A 6,000-nucleotide genomic window follows, 5' to 3' on the forward strand; every position below is an offset into this window, starting at 1 on the left:
GGTTTGTCTGATGAGGGATCTGATGGACAATGTGTCCTGGGCACTACCCTGATAGGGTTGCTGGGTTCCTCCAGTGCTCCGTATATTTGTGGTTTTGGGCCCCAGAGCATTGGACCCCCCTGTCCATTTTTTGGCAATGGAGCCCGATGCCTTTCTCCACGATATCGTGGATAAACACTTGGTCCTTGTTCGTTTTTTGATAATGGAGTACCCTCTATGGTGGTTTGAGAATGGCATTTATTAGCCCAATGTCTCCCTCTATGGCATCGTGGGCAAATACCCGGTATTCTACTCCTTTGATACCTAGTTTTGTTAAACCCTCCTCCTATGGGGCAATTCCTTTTAAAATGTCCTGTTTGTTCACAATTGTAGCATGTTCTTGGCCTGGCATCTAAAGCCTGTTTTACTGTAGCTGCCACAATTTGCCCTTGTTCAATAATGTCTCTGGCATCTAAAGCCTGTTTTACTGCAGCTGCCACAATTTGCCCTTGTTCATTAATGTCTCTGGCATCTAAAGCCTGTTTTACTGCAGCTGCCACAACTTGCTCTTGTTCATTAATGTCTCTACATAATTTAATATATGTGTTTAAATCTTCATGTTTCCATGGTCTAATGATATCTCTGTACCAACGATTCGCTTGGTCATAAGCCAGTTGTTTTATTAATGGCATTGCTTGTTCTGTATTCCCAAAAACTCTGGTAACTGTTTGAATAAGCCTATCTACAAATTCAGCGTAAGATTCATTAGCTTCTTGTATTATCTTAGATAATTGACCTTGTAAACCTCCATGTCCTTATAAAGTCTTCCATGCCTTAACTGCATCTACAGCAATTTGTGAATATACACCAGGATCATATGCAATTTGTTGCTGCTGATCCTCATAAGGTCCCTTTCCTAACAACATATCTAGATTTCTCTGAGGATAACCAGCTGCTGCATTTCGCCTAGCCGTCTCCTTGCAAAATTCCTCATTGGCAACCTTCCATAACAGGTATTGTCCTCCATTTAGCACAGCTTTACACATATTAGCCCAATCTGCTGGCGTCATGTTAAAGTTGTTAATGGACTCGACCAAGTTTACAGTGAAGGGTGCTTGAGGACCATAGGTTGTTACAGCCTCTTTTAGCTGCTTCACTGCTTTGAAATTTAAAGCATGGTAAATTCGCTGCCCTCCTACCTCAAATACTGGGCATGTTAATACTTGAGATCCTGTATCAGGATCCCAACTATCAACTGTGGGGGTTGGGAGCCTCCCAGCATGTGGAGGTGGTGCTGTTGATTGGACACTTATGCCCTCTGGTGATAGAAAGGTGTTACTAGCAGTCTCCTGTAGAGGTGGTGCTGTTGGTTGGACACTTACACCCTCTGGTGATAGAAAGGTGTTAGTAGCAGTCTCCTGTTGTAACTTTTCCCCTGATGACTTTTTCTGCTCTAAACTTCCTTCCTCTGTTTGACTAGCTCGAAAGACCTTCTCTTTTACTTGAATCTTTTCCTCTTTCTGACTAACTTGAGAGACCTTCTCTTTTACTTGAATCAATATGTCTTCTCCTTCCTCTACTTTTGTCTGAATTGAAGGCTTTGGACTAAGCAAACCAGATACAAACGTCCACAATGGCAATGTGCCAACTGGCAGAGTCCCTGGGCTGTTCTTTTCTATTCTTTTTAAATCTTCACCATGATGGTTCCATTGTGATATACTTAACAACTCCTCCTTAAAAAGCCATGGGCTACATTTTTGTATTGTATCAACGTATGCCCTGACTGCTCTTGATTTTACTGGGATGCCTCCTTCCTCTAACAATTTACTTAACACTCTTTCGGTTTGTTTTTTACTAATTTCTGATCCCGTATTTCTACTATAATACAACCCAACAAGATGACGCCAAACAAAACCAAGACAGAATGAAACAAAAAGGGAACAACAAAAATTCATTATAGCTTTCTATCCTCCTGACATGTGCATCCGTCCTTTCTCCCTATCTGTTCCTCAGACGTAAATAGTTTTTCCTCAGATGTGAGCGGTTTTTCTTCCGTCTCACTCATCTCCAGGGACAGGCAACTTAAAACAAAAATGAAGCAAAACAAAAGAGGAATCTTAAAATGGCTACCCATCCTCTCACCCTGCCCTCAGGGGCGAGCAGTTTACTTACCCTCAGTCGCTCCCCGTGCGAGCCACCAAATGCCGCAGTCTGGCTGGGCACAATTCAGGAGCCACTTGTCAAAAGAAACTAACTTTATTTTTAGAACTACATACGCCAAACAAAACAGCTCCTCAGGAAAAACCCTCAGAACCCAACTGCCACCACTGGCTTCCCACAAGCCACTTCCCCAACCACCAGCCTCTCAGCTCCCACAATCCTCCTGCTCTTGAGGCTGATTGGCTGGGTCATGTGGGCAGAGCCAAAAAAGTCCCCCAATGAGCAACTCTGTGGCCTGAAAGGACAGGGAAACAGCCCAATGAGCATCACCGCAGAGGAGCCAATCAGCTAGATGTTGCTGGGGCCGCTGTGAGCCAATCATCAGCTGGTAGTCTGAAAGGGCAGGGAAACAGCTCAATGAGCATCTCCAATGAGCATCACCGCAGAGGAGCCAATCAGCTAGATGTTGCTGGGGCCGCTGTGAGCCAATCATCAGCTGGCAGTCTGAAAGTTTGCTGGGGCCCCTTCGGCTGTGGCTCTCAACAACATGGCACCTGTATAGTCAATGATCTTGCTTGAAATGGGTTATCCAATGGAGTGGGGACACTGATCTAACCAAATACTGACAGCTGGTGGCCCTTGTACATTATAAGATTATGTGACTAAACACCCTACAGTCCCATGTAACAAAAATAGTTTTAAATGAGGATGGAATTGTTTTTGATATTTTATTTCTTTGTCTAACTTTCATGACACAGAATAAATATTAAATCCTTCAAGAAGTAAAAGAGACAATTTGACAATCGGGGAATGTTTACAAAATGAAAAAGCATTCAACCTTAGAATAAAGGAAGATCTTCAAGGCTTTCATTCACTGGTTCCATTCAAAAATATTTCTTAAGTAAGTCTCCCAAACAGGAGTCTATATTACTTCATCAAAAAATACTATCTCTTTTAAATTTAATCTCAGACAAAATAATTTAATCCATATTGATAAAAAATGAAGAGAATAATAGGATATTATAATTTTTCTAGGTGATATTTATTTCTAAGAAATTCCAACCAGGTTATTTTATGGAAAGATAGTAATTAAAAACTGACATAAAATTTTAGATCACATTGATCTCTGGAGCATCATATGCTCCATTAAAATTGAAAATTGGTATCATTCCAGTGCCACTTTTCGTTAATGATTATTTGACTTTTTTATTGTTCCTGTAGTTCTTTGGATTGAAAATGAAAAAACAGTGTCCCCAAGGAAGAATAAACACACAATATGAACTAGGTGTCCATTCACTCCCTCACCTTTTAATAGTTACCTTCTGTCACTGCTTATGCACTGTGTGTCAGCTCGGCAACAGAGAGACCAAAGACGATTAGGCACTGCCCTTGTGCTTTATGTTCATATTGTAATGTCATCAGCAGCAAAAATATTCAGAATGATTAATATCTAAATAAATATATTCAAATTGTCTTTTGCAATGGACTGACTTTTGTCTTCTATAATTCTTATGTTGAAGCCTTATCAGTGTGATTTTAATTGAAGATAGGATCTTTAAAAGGTAATAAAGATTAAATGAGGTCATAAGGCCAGAGCCCTAATCCAATAGGTAGAAACTCTTATAGAACCTTGATCCTGAACTTCTAGCTTGCAGAAACATGAGAAAATAAATTTCTGTTGTCTAAGCCTTGTAATAGTGTTTCATTATGGCAGCCCGAGCAGACTAAGACACCGTAGAAATATGAAAAGAAGAAGGTATTTAAGATAATGTCAGCCTGGGGATCAAAGACAGCTTCTATGAAACATTGACATTTGACCAGGGATGATAAGAAAGAGCATCTTCCAGGATAGGAGAAAAAAAAAATGGGAAAAGGAAAAAAAAAGAATTCTGGATAGAGAGATAATGACAGATAATATATACAGATATGTAAAACATGGTACATGCAAAGAAAAGAACATTTATGTGTGGCTGAAAGGTGGATGCATGGAGGTAGAAGTAGTGGTGCCTCCAAAATGGTGATCAGAGGACAGATTGAGAAAGGGCCTTTGACGATGGTTCTGCAAGTGAAGGTCAAACAGGAAAGAGAGAAAGAGAGGCATGAAAACAACTGTGAAAGCTCAGATGAAAAACAGTGGGGAAAGGGAGTGATTATGGGCAGAAAAGAGGAGGAACAAATTGGAGAGAGATTAGATAGAATTCTCCTTGGTAGCTGTAGGAGTAAGTGTGCTGTTAGAAGAGCAGGTAGAAAAACAAGCATGTGTGTGGTTAGTTAACGTTTGTTTCAGTGAGAAAAAGACATTATATTTTATTAGACTCCACATAGGGAGAGTGATAAATATGAGTAAAAGAGATAAATGTGAGTAAGACTTTCCTTTAAGAAAAAACTACAAGTGTGTGAGTAATGAAAACATGACAGTATATGACATGTTCCATAATAAATGAACAAATAATTTATCAAAGTGCTTCAAAAGAGCAAGTGATCACATTTGATAAGCAAATAGAAAACATTGAAATGAATTTGTTGTTGGAATTTGTGTTGGAATCTTAGCTCTGAAATTATCTGCATGAATAAATAGAACTGCTGGTATTTAATTAATGTTGATTAATGATGGATAAGCAGTAAATTTGGATTGCTTTCCTGAATGCTGTTTTCTTTTCTACAAAATACGATATATGGCATACGGGGAAACAAAATGTACAGGTTTATCCAGGACTAAGGGACTTCATGCTAGCATATGGTAGGTTTTCATAACCTCTGTCTGGGGAATGAATCAGAAACATATAAATCAGAAGAGTGGATTGCCTCCTCCCCCACTAATATTAAAAGTCCACCATAACAGAGCATATCCTACACAATTCCAAAGACACCTGTGGTCAGAAGCATCTCTAAATAACCCCTAGTGGCATCTGGCTCTATTCTCAGAGTGTTTGAAGCTTGAGTTTGGGGGTGGGCACAAAGATAGGGAGAAGGTGAGTGTGATTATAGGTATATGGTGCAGGGGAAGGAGAAAAGGAGAAGAATAGAAAACTATTGATAGGCTTGAAAATGACACTCCTTCTTTTGTGATTTTAATATAGGCAATGATGATAATTAATTCCTCTGCATTAAACTTATATTACTAGGTTTTATGTGCAAAAGACTGACTGCAAATACAATAGCAAATCAGGCATTGGGAAACTACAAATGTCCAAGGTCAGTTACTTTTCTAGCTTGATTTGAAATGCTAATTTTTAAAAATTGTTCATGCATTCATTATATTCATCATCTCCTCATATATAGAGTCAATTTGAAAACAATAGCATTGGTAATTCACATAAATCACATTCCATTTTCTCCATGATTGATAATCTTGCTGTCACTACATATAAATGGTAAGAATGATTGATATAGTATATATGTAACATACCACTGATGCCTTACTAAAATATATACATGGTTGAATTTTAAGAGATTCAAATACATATAAAATATGATCCCTTGCAATAAAATAACCAATGGGCATTAATGATGTATGACATTATTTCAATTAATTACAACAGAGATAAAAAGATTTTGATAAGATTTTGAAAATAATGGATACCATCTCTGACATCTCAACAACATAAGTGCACAATAAATTATTATTACAAAATTGAACACATCATTGAAGGGCAAAAAAACCCAGAGACTGGAGATTTCTACTCAAATCTGAACACCTAACACGAGCAATGCTGTCAAGATTTCATAATAAAATATAGATAGCAATTACTTAAATGTGTATTTACCTGGAAAAATGAGTCAAACAAATGCAAAATGTAGAAATATGCCAGTCTGTTGCCAATCATTCTAAAAAATAGCCATACTAATATTAAAGAATCT

The sequence above is a fragment of the Callospermophilus lateralis genome, chromosome 2, assembly GCF_048772815.1.
Source record: "Callospermophilus lateralis isolate mCalLat2 chromosome 2, mCalLat2.hap1, whole genome shotgun sequence".
In the NCBI taxonomy this organism is placed as follows: Eukaryota; Metazoa; Chordata; class Mammalia; order Rodentia; family Sciuridae; genus Callospermophilus; species Callospermophilus lateralis.